Genomic DNA, 17,174 nt, shown 5'->3' with positions numbered 1-17,174 from the left:
CTGTCTGTAGTTCTTTCTTAAATGAGCACACGTGTAGTCATATTAAAGCAACCCATCTGAGAACTAAGTGTCTTCAATTTGCACTTGCACAATTTCCATTTTGTTATTTCCAAATATTTGATTGGTCTGTTATTGCCTGTTTCAAACAGAGTTGGTGTGATTGGTGCTTTTTAGTGCTCTTTCCACAAAGACTTGTATACTGCTCTGTCAATGAACTGAGAAATGAGTAATATTTAAAATATGGGACAAATGAGGTTTTTGAAACAATAAATCAGGACATCAAAACTGGATGAGAAATACATCACTGCCCAGGGATTTGCAGGAAGTCTGGTGCCCGTACAGCTGTTTGGCTTCCACCCACAAAACACAACGTAAAAATTCAGACTTTAATACATAATACATACATACTATATAATAAACAAACATAACAATATAAAAATATATAAAAACAAAAAAGCACATTAAAAAAATTAATCCAAAAAAACCCCCCAAAAAAATAACAATAAAGCAGAAAATGAACATTAGCTAAGGAACAAACCCTGTTATGCAGTGGTGTTCAACCAGCCAAGGCAGGGACATGTCAGTCCTCTTTTCAAAACACTATACAGTAATCCCTCCTCCATCGCAGGGGTTGCGTTCCAGAGCCACCCGCGAAATAAGAAAATCCGCGAAGTAGAAACCATATGTTTATATGGTTATTTTTATATTGTCATGCTTGGGTCACAGATTTGCGCAGAAACACAGGAGGTTGTAGAGAAACAGGAACGTTATTCAAACACTGCAAACAAACATTTGTCTCTTTTTCAAAAGTTTAAACTGTGCTCCATGACAAGACAGAGATGACAGTTCTGTCTCACAATTAAAAGAATGCAAACATATCTTCCTCTTCAAAGGAAACAGAGTAAAGCAAACAAATCAATAGGGCTGTTTGGCTCTTAAGTATGCGAAGCACCACCGGTACAAAGCTGTTGAAGGCGGCAGCTCACACCCCCTCCGTCAGGAGCAGGGAGAGAGAGAGAGAAACAAAGTCAAAAATCAATACGTGCCCTTTGAGCTTTTAAGTATGCGAAGCACCGTGCAGCATACTTAAAAGCTGCACACAGAAGGTAGCAACGTGAAGATAATCTTTCAGCATTTTTAGACGAGCGTCCGTATCGTCTAGGTGTGCGAACAGCCCCCCTGCTCACACCCCCTACGTCAGGATCACAGATAGTCAGCGCAAGAGAGAGAGAGAAAGAAAAGTAAGTTGGGTAGCTTCTCAGCCATCTGCCAATAGCGTCCCTTGTATGAAATCAACTGGGCAAACCAACTGAGGAAGCATGTACCAGAAATTAAAAGACCTATTGTCCGCAGAAATCCACAAACCAGCAAAAAATCTGCGATATATATTTAAATATGCTTACATATAAAATCCGCGATAGAGTGAAGCTGCGAAAGGCGAAGCGCGATATAGCGAGGGATCACTGTACTGGCTTCCTGTAGCGGCATGTATTCAAAGTTCAAATCCTTAGTGCTTGCCTACAGAGTAGTCAGTGGTCCTACACCTATGTATATGGAGATACTTGTGAGATTCTAGGCTCCTTCTCAATCGCACAGGTCTGCAGTTGAATGGGGTCTGGTGATGCCACCTCTGTGTGGTATCAAACCTCAGTTCAGATTCTTTTCATGTGTAACTCCTGGCTGATGGAACAAGCTTCCCAGCTCCAAAATTCTGACTCTCCAAGTTCATCAAGTGTTTAATGACCATCTTGTTTGGTGAATTTCTAACTGATGCAAATAAGGAATTGTAACTTGCTTTTATTTTTTTCTGAGCTCTCCACTTGTGATGATCAATTTTGTACCCTTGTTCTATAACACTTGTTACCAAAGAGTCCCCCATGTTTCATGTTTACTCAATTATGTTGACCTCTGTTGCAAGTCGCTTTGGATAATAGCATCTGCCAAGCAAACTCATGTATATGTAAATAACACTAAATGAGGCTCATCAAGATAACAATGCAGCCTCTTGCCAACATCAGAGAATTGCTCGGCAAGAGCCAGGACACACTAGAACAGAACAAGGGCTAACCTTTGTTGTTACATGTCCACATTGCCCTAGCCACAACATTCATGACTGTCAATGTTTGAGATCAAGAAGGTTATTCCAGCAGCAGGCAACCTGAGTATCACACGCCATCTACCTTTAAAATGAACAGATGATCTGTGCAGGACTGCCATTCATTAAATCTCATCTCTTGTGGTGTACCCACTATCTCCTGAAAGAATGATTATACAGGTTGTTTGTAATATATTCAGCTTAATTACTATCCTATTAATTAGGCATACTTGCCAAGAAGACAACCATTATCACACATCATGACCTGAAGTCTGCTTCCTAAACTAGTATTTGATAAAATAAAGGAATTGTGGGTTGAGCTGGGGCCCTCGCAACAACATTAGTCAGACACATTTGAGCCTTTAATATTAGTTGTCTGAATGAATGAAAATGCGTTCTGTTTACAAAAGTAAATTTGTTCTGTGATGGTGCCTTTATGGCAACATGTGTGCAGTCAGTTGTGCCGATTACAACAGTAACCCTTGTAAAACGCTAGGGGTCACTGTTGCCCCTTTTCAACCCAACAGACAGACACACTGAACACAGGGTAAAATCAACAAGAAGTTTTTAATTCTTTTCTTCTGGTTTGTAGTGCCCAAAAGCACCTCCATCACCATTCACAGGCAATACAACAATAATAAGCACAATAATCAACACAAATCTCTCCTCCACTCCTCGAAGCAAGCTCTGTCCACTACCTCCCAGCTGAGTCTCCAACAGTCCTTTATATAGTCCTTGACCCGGAAGTGCTTCTATCCTTCCGCCCACGTGACTGACTCACACTTCCGGGTCAGATGGAGAATTTGCTTTTTCTTTAGCCCAGAAATACTTCAGGGCTCCCGTCCTTGTGACTTAGGAGTACCTCTGGGCTATGGATGAGATATGGCTCCTCCGGTCCTTTCACAGCTCCTCCTGGCGGCACCCATGGTACCCAACAGGGCTGAGAAACTGCACTCCAAGTCCCAGGATGCCCTGCGGGAATCCGGAGTGCCGTTACACTCCTGGGGAGCTACCTTCCCCCATCCTTCCATCTCAGGGGCTTCCCGGCTGGGATGAGCTGCCGGCCATCTGCCACACCCTGCAAATTGTTTTTTGATCTCAGCTTGCTCAACCTGACGGTAAGTACAGTATTGGTTATATCTGGGTAGCATCTAAGGCATACTGTCCAATTCAGATGGCATGACATGACTCAGGGATGACTGTGAGATTCCTGACCGGTCCGTCCAGCCCATCGCCAAATACCTTGTGGTGGTTAAAACCTGGAACATAACAAGGGAGGAGTGGAGTACCAGAAAAGCATAACACAATGCAAGGACCATTGTACAATGTCCAAATAAGCATCATTTATACAATTAAAATGCTCTACTATTGGAATGAGGGAACAACTGAAAGGTATCACTCTTTTTCAAACACACACTGTGCACTTGCAGATAACAAGGACTGCTGAAATAAGGTATGGATATGCCCAACAGTGTTAGGATCTGAATGATATCCTTATGAAAATGTGGAGTATTTGCTAGTAGGGTAGAAAGCAACAAAGCTATATGATACATTGGAACTCAAATGGAAAACTAACCTAAAGGACTTACACAGTTTTCATAGCATACTTGTGACTGTACTTAACTTTTTAATTTAAAGTTAATAGCTTATGCCATTTTGATGCAGACAACTACTGATGACCAAAACGGAAGAAAGAGCAATAAAAAAAAATGCTATGGCATTAAAAAAAGAGTGTTGTATTTTGGGTCTTCGGCAAAAAACATATAATCTACTGTCTATCCAGCTATGTCAGATATGAATGTGTTGATCAGCCTACAAATACCACATAAATCATAAAAAGTTAAAGTGAACAGCGTACGCTGCTCAACAGCTTGTTGCCTCCCCATCCTGCATTATCCCTCACTGATGACATATCTGGCCCTGTGGTAATTGGCTTTCATTCAGATGAGCTCAACATGTTCATTTAATCATTTCCATCATGTTTGATAAGCTTAGAATCCGAGTGTATTTAGTCATAATCTATTTGAGTCATCAGCAGTGTCTTGTGCAAATTTCACAGAATTAATCAAAGAAAGGATTCGGTTGTAGTAGCAAAGAAAAATGACTCCATGGAAACACAACTGAGAAGAGATGGGGGGGGGGGGGGGGCACCTGCCCTTTTTTTTACTTCATATGAGTCTTTATTACTGATCTTTTTCTTAGATTAAGTTAAAAAATAGTGGAGATGATCCTTGTTGGTGCTCCCAGTAAGCACTATTGTCTGGACAGCCTTTGCCTTCAATGACTAGTCTCTTAACAGAGCAAAGCCACAAAAGGAGGCTGTGAGATAAACAACACTCTGAACAGGTGGGGGGCTGACACTTCACAAGCTATGTATGAGCTTTTGTCATGTCTGAATAGCTACAAGCTGCTAACCTGATGTTTGCTACTTCTCTAACAGAAGCTCAACATGAAAAAGCATGTTGGTGGAAGCAGATGTGTGTTTTTAATTTATTTAACTACTGAATTTAGCAGACCATTACAGCTATCGCTCCTTCCACCCATTTCATAAACCTGCCTAATCTAATGCAGGGTCACAGGCAGCTGGAGCCTGTCCTGGTAGCAAGGAGTGCAAGGCAGGACCTAACCCTGCGGGCAGCACCATTTTATCCAAGAGTACATTTCATTGCAATGGTGCAAACAAGTTGCATACTCCTGAGAATGTTCCACCAATAGAGACATTCCATTATGCAGATGGGCAGCTTCTGAGCTTCTGAGCCAGCGGCAGGAGCCCTTAGAGAAACAGCAAGCTTGTCAAAGTCACATAAAAATTCCAACTTCTGTGAGCAGTCCTCTTAAAAATAAGAAGATACCTAAAAGAGTGGTGTAAAGCACTGATGAGCACCACACCAGCATTACATTTTTGTTCTTTATTTCACCTTATACAATTTCTTATATTAGGAATTTGTTAGTTTTTGCATACCCCTTGGGGTCAAAGCGCAGGGTCAGCCATTATACAGCGCCCCTGGAGCAATTGAAGGTTAAGGGCCTTGCTCAAGGGCCCAGCAGAGTAGGATTTCTTTATGGCATTGACGGAGATTTGAACCGGCAATCTTCAGGATACCAGCACAGATCCTTAGCCTCAGAGTCACCACTACGCCCTTCTAAACCACCACTCTGGTATCATTAACGGGGTGAAGGGAAGACGGGGTGTAGCAAACAATGTCCCAACACACGATACAAAGAATGGTCAAAAGAAGAAACCAAAGGGGTAACAATAATCCGGAAATCTGCAGATGCACAAAAATCACACAAAACTCACCAATTCCAGCACATTCAATGAGCCATAAGAAACTGAGTTTTGTTCACTCTTTATAGGGAAGTCCCTTGCAGGCATGGGCAGGTAGTCCCGCCACTTGGGGAACCACCCACAAGACACACAGAACATAGCAGTAGATACACAGTGTAACAAAATTGACTCCAGACAGTCACAAAGGTTGGGACAGCCACCTGTATAATATGATTCCTGGCTGCAAAAGGTTTAGGATAAGGTTGACTTCTTTACAAGACAGAGTCCAAAACAGAACTGATCAAATGGAGGTAAGATGGTGGTTTTTAAAGGTTGGGAGAGGAAATGAGGTCATTCAAGCCGGAACCGGAAGTGATGTCTCCGGGACCAGAAGTGACGTCATCAGTAGCACTGGAACCAGAAGTGACACCATCAGTGGTGCTGGAACCGGAAGTGACATCATCAGTGGTGCCAGAACCTGATGGGATTTCCCAAGAATGGTCTGCAAGAGACTGAGAGAGACAGTCAGCACACTCTGTCAACCCCTGGTCTGCCATAGTATTAACGTTATTTAAGCCGTTTAGCTGCCTCCTAATCGCACGTGTGTGACAAGGCCCCCCCTCAGCCCAGACCCGCCGGGTCGGGCGTCCTACACCGAGAGGTCATGAGAACGAGAAAAAGCATTGGCGTTGGAATGGAGGGAGCCCTTACGATGAACAAGCAAATACTTATATGTTTGAAGATCAAGAAACCACCTGGTGACTCAAGTATTAGACTTCCTGTGTAGGGCCATCCACTGTAAGGGCGCATGATCCATCAGGAGAGTGAATTCCCGACCCAAGAGGTAGTACCTCAAGTGCGTAATCGCCCATTTAATTTCAAGTCCTTCTCGTTCCACCGCTGCATACCTGGTTTCCTGTTCCAACAGTTTCTGGCTCAGGTACATGACAGGGTGTTCAACACCATCGACGTTTTGGCTCAGCACTGCCCCTAGGCCTGTGTCTGAAGCGTCGGTCTAGAGAATGAAAGGAAGAGAAAAATTAGGAGCTTTCAACACTGGTGCTGATGTAAGGGCCTGTTTTAAGTCACTAAATACAGCCTCCATTGTATCATCACATATCATATTATTAGGAGCCCTCTTCTTTGTTAAATTAGTCAAGGGCGCTGCTCTCTCCGAAAACCAGGGTACAAACCGGTGGTAATGCCCGGCTACTCCGAGAAAGGCTTGGACCTTTCTCTTGGTTTGCGGACGGGGCCAGTGTACTATGGCTTCAATCTTTGAACACTGTGGTTTAACAGAACCCCGACCCACCAAGTAGCCCAAATATTTAGCTTCCTTCAATCCAAAGAAACATTTCTTCGGATTAATCCGAAGCCCAGCTTTTCTTAGTGTCCAAAGCACTGCTGTATGTGTTCCTTCCATGTGCTGGAGTAGATGACGACGTCATCCAGGTAGGCAGCACTATACGCATTATAGGGGCAGAGCACTCTATCCACCAGACACTGAAAAGTTGCAGGTGCCCTGTGTAACCCGATTTGAAGGACATGATACTGCCAGTGTCCACTAGAGGTACTGATCGTGGTCTTGGCCTTTGCGGAGTCCATTAAAGGAATCTGCCAATACCCCTACGTCATGTCAAGTGTGGTCAAGAATTGGGCTTGTCTGAGCCTCTCAAGGAGGTCGTCCACTCGAGGCATTGGATAAGCATCGAATTGGAAAACTTGATTAAGCCAACAGAAGTCATTTCAAAAACTACAACTTCCATCAGGCTTAGTAACCAATACAATGGGACTGGACCAGGGACTATAACTTTCCTCTATCACACCTAGGACCAGCATGCATTTGATTTCAAGTTCCACTTCAACTTTCTTTGCTTCGGGTAGTCGATAGGGACATTCTCGAATGACAACCCCAGGTTCGGTCACAATATCATGCGTAGTCAGAGAGGTCTGTCCAGGTTTCTCACTCCCAACCTTGTGGACGGAGAGGATAGCTGTTTCCAGCTCCCATCTCTGTCTGGAATTTAGCTCTGGTCTGAAATTAAGGATGGTAGATTGAGTAAAGAATGAGCAGGGCTGAATGGAGAAGAGATCTGGATCCCTTTCCTTCCACAGCTTCAGCAAGTTCACATGATAAATCCGCTCCCTCGGTCGACGATTGGGCTGTTTCACCAAATAATCAACAAGTCCTTTTCTCTCAGTTTCGTAAGGTCCTTGCCAGTGGGCAAGTAATTTGGAATGAGAGGTTGGAACCAAGACCAAGATCTGATCCCCTGGGTGGAATTCCCGGAGGGTGGTGCCACTGTCAGTGGGCCTGTGCTGCTTACGCTTCCTCCATGTGACTTTTTAAGATCGGTCAAATTTTTCCAAATCTGTCATGTAATTGTGCAATATATTCTAATATATTGTTAGAGGGAAGAGCCTCTCCTTCCCATCCTTCTTTTAAAATATTCAGTATTCCCCTGGGTTGTCATCCATACAATAATTGAAACAGTGAGAATCCCGTAGAGGCTTGTGGGACTTCCCAATATGCAAAGAGGATGAGGGGGAGGAGCTGATCCCAGTTTTCTTCCATCCCCGCTGACCACCTTGTGAAGCATTTGTTTGAGGGTTTGATTAAATCTCTACGAGACCATCGGTTTGAGGATGATACACCCCTGTCCTTAAGTGCTTTATTTTAAGTAATTTGGCAGTTTCCCCGAACGTCTCCGAGGTGAAAGGCGTGTGTTGAGGTGCTGTGCAGAGCAGCTGACTGGGGTCTTTACAAAGATCTTTAACCTGTCACTGTTCCAGGCCTTAGTTCCTCCCTGTCTGAAATCCTCCATCTTACTCCCTTTACCAAAAAAATCACCCATAACCTGCCTGAATGACTATCAGCCAGTAGCACTCACCCCGGTGTTGATGAAATGTTTTGAGAGACTAGTCCGGAGTTATATCATGTCCTTCATCCCTCCCACCTTTGATGCACACCAATTTGCTTACAGGGCTAACAGGTCTACTAAGGATGTTGTTGCTGCTGCTCTCCATGCTACCCTGTCCCTTCTGGAGCACCAGGAGAGCTACGCACATCTCCTCTTTATTGATTTTAACTCTGCTTTTAACACCATCCTCCCTCACAGATTGGTGTGCAAACTGCTAGCCCTAGGACTCCCGTATTCCACCTGTATATGGATTAGAGACTTCTTGACAGACCGCACACAAATGGTTAGGGTGGGCCCTCACATCTCCTCGGCCATCAGCACCAGCTCTCCTCAGGGTTGTGTGCTGAGCCCCCTTCTCTTCACGCTGTACACACATGACTGCACCCCTGCCCACCACAGCAACACCATCGTCAAATTTGCAGACAACACCACTGTGGTGGGGCTCATCTCTGAGGAGGATGAATCCGCCTACAGGGACAAAGTGGAGCGGCTGACAGTATGGTGCACTGACAACAACCTGCTCCTGAACACAATTAAGACCAAGGAGCTTGTTGTGGACTTCAGGAAAAAGAAAATGGACATCAAACCACTTTATGAGAGGGGACTGTGTGGAGAGGGTGTCAGACTTCCGCTTCCTGGGAGTCCACATCATGGAAGACCTGGGGCTTGGGGTGTGAACACAGCTACACTGGTGAAGAAAGCTCAGCAGTTACTTTATTTCCTGAGAGTCCTCAGGAAAAATAACATCACCCAAAAACTTCTGGTGTCCTTCTATCGCTGCTCTATTGAGAGTATCCTGTGCTACTGCCTCTGCATGTGGTTTTCCAGCTGCACAACAGCGCAGAGGAAAACACTTCAGTGGATCGTAAAGACTGCCCAGCAGAGCAGCTTATCAGCTTTTCTTTACCCTCTCTGGATGAACTGCACAGCTCTCGCTGCCTCAGGAAAGCGGAAAACATCTTAAAAGACTCCTCACACCCCGCTCATGACATGTTCCAACTGTTGCCATCAGGCAAAAGATATAAGAGCATCAAAACAAAGACTAATAGACTGAATAACAGTTTCTACCCTGTTGCTATTAGGGCACTGAATGCCACCTAATCACCTCCAATGCAGCAGTGCAATAGGTGACATCTTGTGCAATAGTGTTTCATGTGCAATTAAGGTCTTATGTTGAATGTTTGTGTTCTACCTTCTTATCCTTTCCTATCCTTTTTTAAATATATTTATTTATATTTTGACACCGTAGGGACTGCACCTAATTTCATTGTATTTGGTACAATGACAATAAAGATATTCTGATTCTGATAATGGTGCTGACAAGTATGAACTGGTGTTACATTGTGCAAATTTGCAGCTTCAGATGTGATCAAAGAATTAAAGCAAAGGTTAAAGATATGGATTTTAAGACAGTGATAAGACCAGCAATGATGTTTGGAGCTGAGACGTGGCCAGTAAAGGGAGTGCAGGACAAGAAGTTGGATGTGGCAGAAATGAGAATGTTGAGATGGATGTGTGGAGTTACAAAAAATGACTGAATGAGAAATGACATGATCAGACAACAAAAGTGGGAGAGATATCTAAGAAAGTGCAATAAAGTAGGTTGAACTGGTATGGACATGAGATGAAGAGAGATAATGAATACGATAGCGAAAGAGTGAAGGTAATGGAAGCACAGGGGAAGAGAAAGTGTTCGAGGCCAAAGCAGAGGTGGATGGATACAGTAAAAGAAGATCTGAAGAAAAGGGTTTGACTATGGAGGACGTGCAGGACTGAGCTGTGCGGAGAAGGTTGATCAGTCGCATTCAACCCCACAGAGAAGTGAGTAAAAATGAAGAGGAAAAAAAAATTATGAGCAGCTTCAGAGCCAGCTACAAGAGAGCCTATAAAAACAGCAAGTCTGCCAAATTTGCATACTAGCACAGTGCATGCTAGCAGTTCTTTTAATGTGCGATGTAAAGATCAAGAATCCACTGGGCCAGTGCTGGCAAGCACTACAATATATTAAAACATCTAAAAGGTGATTGTCTTTTTCTCTACAAATGATGAGAAGGATAGTGTTGGGAATTAACATCTATTATATAATAAAACACTAAGAACTGTGTATCCAGTCCCTTAGCACAATCTGATTGGTCAGTCTGGCTTTGTTGATGCAACGAAAGAGAAAGTGTGAATGTGAGATGCATGTGGAGGATTAAATGTGCATGCTGAAAGAGTCACCTTCAAAGCCAGAAAGTATAAAACCAGACAGGAGGCAAGAAAGGCTTCTCAAAGAAAATAAATGACAGTCTGAGAAGCACACTTTACAGGAACACATTCGAGAAAATGAGCACCAGTGAAGATAGGTTCAGAAACATGCACTGAAAGTACTTGTGGGGTAAGAGATAGCAAATATTTTTATTTATTGTATACAATACCATAGCTAGTCTTATATATAAACGTCTGTGCGTGGAAGTGTGAGTGTCTGTCCGGCCAGGAAGTGAGAGGTGGATTCGGGGTAACTTCACTTCAGAGGAAACAGAAAACTCGTTTAGCCACTAATAACACAAGCGAGGCCAGTATGTCAGCAAAACGAAACCTCAGGAGAAAGACAAAGTCGCTTAGTCGCTAACATTGGCAAAACAGTATCCCTTTTACTTTTGCACAAGCGAGACGTGCACGTCGGCAAAACAAAACCACCTAGGAGAGAGATGCTCAGGGTAGTTCCTTTCAATTATCTGACATCTCTACATTTCAATTTTTTTTCTGACGATTTCAATAGTTCGTAGGACCCCGAGCTTTTAACAGCATGGGCTTACACAGCTAGTATGTAATAATTACACACTACTACAAAACTCTGAAAAAGACCATAACACAACTATTTTGCAGATGGTAAAATCTGATTATTCTTACAGGCAGATTTTATTTTGCCTTTGTACACAGTGAACTACTTTTCTTTGACTGATTTTTCTTTTAAGTCTGAGGATTTAGTAAAATGGAGTAAAAAAATAAAGTCATGAATCATTAAACCTTCCAGGGATTTGCTCCCTTCCAATTGCAATATCAGACTGTTTCAATTATGTTTAAATGTTTCTTTCCTTAAATATTTAAGCCCTTGGTTGGTCAGCAGTCCTGGGGGGAGCCACAGTAGCTACAGGTTTTCACTCCACTAACACTGAGCAGATACTCTCAACCTGTGATATAACCTCTAGCTTAATTGAGTTCCTTACATACTCATTCCTGTATTTTATGAATGCTAGCTACCTTTTTATCTGATGCACTTGATCCAGTTCCAAATCACAAGGACAAAGTCTGTCCCGGCAGCACTGTAGCAAGGCACACACCAACCCAAAACAGGACACTAATCTAGCACACACAGATCTGGATCTTGTATTAGTCAGTGTTTATCCTAATATGTATGTCCTAGGGAGGTAAACCAGACTTATGAGAGAAAACCTTTGCAATGTCAGTGATAGAACTCTAATCCAGAACAATGTGACTGTGAAGCCAAAGTGCTAGCAATTATTCTGCCATGTCACCCATATTTAAACTTGTCACGGTCAAATTTAGCCCTGTCCAAAATATCAGTAGTGATATGTAATGTTGTTGATGTGACAAGATTCTGCTTAATGCACTCAATTTCAACCAGATTACTTATTTTTTTAAAGGCAAGTCTGTTTCGATGATAGGGCACCACTGAAAATGAACAATACAAATCAATATTGTAGCATTCATGTTGGTAGCTGCACATCAGAAATGTATTCAATTTTGAATCTTTCAGTATCACTCTCTGACTTTCAGGTACAGTCTGTCATCGGAACTGCCTACCACAGCACCGGTGAAAGCGCTTAAGCAGGGAATGTTGCTTACAGTTTATTGTTCTGTCCTTCTAACTTAACCTTAACATTCTTCAGAATCAAAGCTAGTTTAATATGTTTGTTCTTAACTCTTGCTAGATTTTTATGATCAAATTTTTTAAAGAAATGATTAACCACACACACACATTAAAAATATAACTTGATTTTTTAAAATATGTTAAAGATATACCAAAACTGCTCCACCAGATTCACCACGTGACCTGCCCCAACACTGTGAAAAGGCAAAAAGAAGAAAAATAATGTAGAGAGGTCCCCAGACAGCTCCAAAAATGTGTACAAACACAAAGTGACATCACTTCTTCTTCTTCATCTTTTCCCACTTCAATGTGGGGTTAATGTGCTTTATCTTCTGTTACTTTATCCATTCACCTCCACTATGGAATCCCTTGCTTTCTCTGTCCCTCTACTTCCATTTCCATCACTCTTTTGCTTTTTTCTCCTCGTCACGTGTTCATACCACTTCAACCTACTTTCCTGTACTTTCTTAGATATCTTGTCTACTTTAGTTGTACCTCTGATTGTCTCATTTCTTATTCTGTCCTCTTTTGTAACTTCATACATCCATCTCAACATTCTCATTTCTGCCACATCTAACTTCTCTTGTGCTCCCTTTACTGCCTGTGTCTGAGCTCCATACATCATTGCTGACTTTACTGCTGTCTTAAACAACTCACCTTTAACCTTCACCTTAATTCTTTGATCACACAATATACACCTGATATTTCTTCCAATTTTTCATGCACACTGCACTCTGTGGGTTATCTCTGTATATAATTTTCCATCTTGGGCTATCACCGATCCTAGGTATTTAAAGTTGTACAGTGTTTTCAATAGCTTTTCCTGCAGTATAGCTTCTGAATCCTGATCATTACACTTCATATATTCTGTCTTCTCCTATTTAACTTCAAGCCTCTGTCTTTCAAAGTCCTTGTCAATTCTTCCAACTTTCCCTCCACATCCTCTTTTCGAGTGCTACAAAACACAATTTCATCAGCACAAAGCATGCACCAGGAGATTGGTCTTTTATCCCATGACTCCACAAATCCATAACCAGATCAAAAAGGTAAGGACTTAAAGAAAATTCCTTGTGCAGACCTACTGGAACTAGAATCTTGACTGTTACCACAACGCTGCTTTTAACCTGAGTCCTCACTCTCTCATACATATTCTGGACAATCCACACAAACGTCTCTGGATCTCCTTTCCCTCTCATGCACCTCCAGCCACCAGGGGGACAGACCAGCCCAACATAATGCCAGTCCCAAGATAAACAGAGAGGGTTAGTGTCAGGAAGGGCAACCAGTTATAAAATTTAGCCAAAACCTTAATGATGGAATCAATCCAAGCAGTTTAGGAAAGTGAAATCACTGGTAAATAAAAACAAATGAAAAGCAGAAGCATCACCAACCAGCCACCACCTTATCCCATGTCAAATGTGTGGAGAAGTCCATTTATCAACTTGGGCAATGGACACCCCATTGATCTGTGTTGCTGACAGCTCAAGGAGAATACTGTAGATTGTAAAAGAAGGACTTTCACAAGAAAGAGAGTAAGGGGCTTTCCATCAAGAGACCAGTATCAGCTTTGCAGCACTGGTGCCTAAAGAGAATTGCCTACATTATATTGATGAGAGAAAAATAGCAGAGTTGTCAAAATCAGGAAAAAAATGGAAAATTCATAAAGAAGGTGATTGAAAGCAAATTATTGATGGAGGTACAAAAGCAAGAGACAAAGGTGAGTGCCAAAGCATCTGGAGAAAAAAAAACACATATATCAAGGCAACATGTTTGGCAAAAATAATCAGATGCCAGTCCCATAACAGAATGATTGCAGATGGTGAGATGTGTTGATAGGCAAAATTCGCTAAAATGTTCTTCGTTACAAATATGTGGTATTCATTGATGACTTTGTTAAGAGAATATTTCCCTGGAAATTTGTCCCATAGTCCGCTTAGAAGAAGATTTTGTTTTCCCAGAGTAAGATCATCGCCAATCTAGTTCAGGCATTAGTATTCCAGCCTTCCACCCTGCAAAATGTTCATTTGAGGGGTACATTAGCTGATTATAGTAAGAATATTATGAGTACTGCCACTGGATATATAATACTGATCCCTTTGCAATATCATATGGGTAATGTGTGCCCCAATACTCTATGAACAAAATAATATATATATACTTTGCATCTCTATCACTCACATTGTTAAGAGAGGGGCTGAACACACCCCAAGGAGACGCGGTCGCTCCTCCGAAACCCCCTCTTAAACGGTGATACAATGGGAAACAAATACAGTTTTTTTTTTACCTCCTCTTTGCTTGATCAGCTGTTGGCTTGCTGCTGCTGCTATGCTGCGTGATCTGTATCTCATGCGGCACTTCGAACATTTAAAAGCCTATACAGCAGCTGTCCTACTCTTTGTCTTTTATTTCAGGCCCCAGGTGTGGTTAAATCTCTTGGCATAAAGTCTCGTCTAGCGGGACATGAATTCTTGATATTTTTATAGTTTATAATTTAAAAATGGAATAAGAATCTTAAAATCTAACAATATCACATTAACGTTCAATAAATTCTGAAAAGAATGATACCAAACATATATATGTAGGTTTTAAAATAAGCCCAATTTAAAGCGTGACAAAAAGTGACATAAAAATGTCACATAAAATCGTTGTACAAAATCGTTGTACTTTTAGGCTTACGATTTTATATACATAGAGTATATATATATATATATATATATATATATATATATATATATATATATATATTGTCACACACAAGCGCATAGGAAGCAGCTTAACATGACGCACTCCGACATGTCGTGTCAGGGGACACCGGCAGGGTACTAACCTCTTTATTTCCTCAGAAAGAACGAAGTACCACCGCCGTGAGTTTACCCGGACTCCTACTGAAACCAGCCACTTCTGTGTTCCTTCCTTCCCTCTTGTCCCCTCCTAATGACGTCATTTCTCCCATCCACCACCACGATTTCTTCCCAGCATTCCATCTGTTCACTTCTGTTCCCACCTCATTAATTGTCCGCCTGCCAAACCTCCTGTGTCTGTTATGTGGTACGAGAACCTAAATGACCATACTCTTTACAGTATACTTTTTCCACATTTTGTTATGTTACAGCCTTATTCCAAAATGGATTAAATTCATTTTTTTCCTCAGAATTCTACACACAACACCCCATAATGACAACTGAAAAAAGTTTACTTGAGGTTTTTGCAAATTTATTAAAAATAAAAAAACTGAGAAATCACATGTACATAAGTATTCACAGCCTTTGCTCAATACTTTGTCGATACACCTTTGGCAGCAATTACAGCCTCAAGTATTTTTTGAATATGATGCCACAAGCTTGGCACACCTATCCTTGGCCAGTTTCACCCATTCCTCTTTGCAGCGCCTCTCAAGCTCCATCAGGTTGGATGGGAAGCGTCGGTGCACAGCCATTTTAAGATCTCTCCAGAGATGTTCAATCGGATTCAAGTCTGGACTCTGGCTGGGCCACTCAAGGACATTCATAGCGTTGTCCTGAAGCCACTCCTTTGATATCTTGGCTGTGTGCTTAGGGTTGTTGTCCTGCTGAAAGATGAACCGTCACCCAAGTCTGAGGTCAAGAGCGCTCTGGAGCAGGTTTTCATCCAGGATGTCTCTGTACATTGCTGCAGTCAGCTTTCCCTTTATCCTGACTAGTCTCCCAGTCCCTGCCACTGAAAAACATCCCCACAGCATGATGCTGCCACCACCATGCTTCACTGTAGGGATGGTATTGGCCTGGTGATGAACGGTGCCTGGTTTCCTCCAAACGTGATGCCTGGCATTCACACCAAAGAGTTCAATCTTTGTCTCATCAGACCAGAGAATTTTCTTTCTCATAGTCTGAGAGTCCTTCAGGTGCCTTTTGGCAAACTCCAGGCGTGCTGCCATGTGCCTTTTACTAAGAAGTGGCTTCCGTCTGGCCACTCTAGCATACAGGCCTGATTGGTGGATTGCTGCAGAGATGGTTGTCCTTCTGGAAGGTTCTCCTCTCTCCACAGAGGACCTCTGGAGCTCTGACAGAGTGACCATCGGGTTCTTGGTCACCTCCCTGACTAAGGCCCTTCTCCCCAGATCGCTCAATTTAGATGGCCGGCCAGCTCTAGGAAGAGTCCTGGTGGTTTCGAACTTCTTCCACTTACGGATGATGGAGGCCACTGTGCTCATTGGGACCTTCAAAGCAGCAGAAATTTTTCTGTAAACTTCCCCGGATTTGTGCCTCGAGACACTCCTGTCTCGGAGGTCTACAGACAATTCCTTTGACTTCATGCTTGGTTTGTGCTCTGACATGAACTGTCATCTGTGGGACCTTATATAGACAGGTGTGTGCCTTTCCAAATCATGTCCAGTCAACTGAATTCACCACAGGTGGACTCCAATTAAGCTGCAGAAACATCTCAAGGATGATCAGGGGAAACAGGATGCACCTGAGCTCAATTTTGAGCTTCATGGCAAAGGCTGTGAATACTTATGTACATGTGCTTTCTTAATTTTTTTATTTTTAATAAATTTGCAAAAATCTCAAGTAAACTTTTTTCACGTTGTCATTATGGGGTGTTGTGTGTAGAATTCTGAGGAAAAAAATGAATTTAATCCATTTTGGAATAAGGCTGTAACATAACAAAATGTGGAAAAAGTGATGCGCTGTGAATACTTTCCGGATGCACTGTATGTATGTGTATATATATATATATATATATATATAGAGAGAGAGAGAGAGAGAGAGAGAGAGAGAGAGAGAGAGAGAGAGAGAGAGAGAGAGAGAGAGAGAGAGAGAGATAAGTTATTACTTGCTTGTGGCCCTTTTTTGGACTTTATTTGTGGTTATTGCTTTATGTGCTTCTTTTGTTGTTTGAAGCATTGTGGCTCAGTAGTTAGTACTGCGGCCTTAAAGATCAGATCACATTGTTGGCCACAGTAATAATTGGTACAGCATAATTGACATATTCTTCCCTAGTCCTCAGTACCACTTAAAAGACCTTTTGTCCTTGACT

Source organism: Erpetoichthys calabaricus, chromosome 11 (assembly GCF_900747795.2).
Source record: "Erpetoichthys calabaricus chromosome 11, fErpCal1.3, whole genome shotgun sequence".
Taxonomy (NCBI): domain Eukaryota; kingdom Metazoa; phylum Chordata; class Cladistia; order Polypteriformes; family Polypteridae; genus Erpetoichthys; species Erpetoichthys calabaricus.
The sequence above is the reverse complement of the archived record's forward strand: the minus strand, read 5'-3'. Positions refer to the sequence as shown.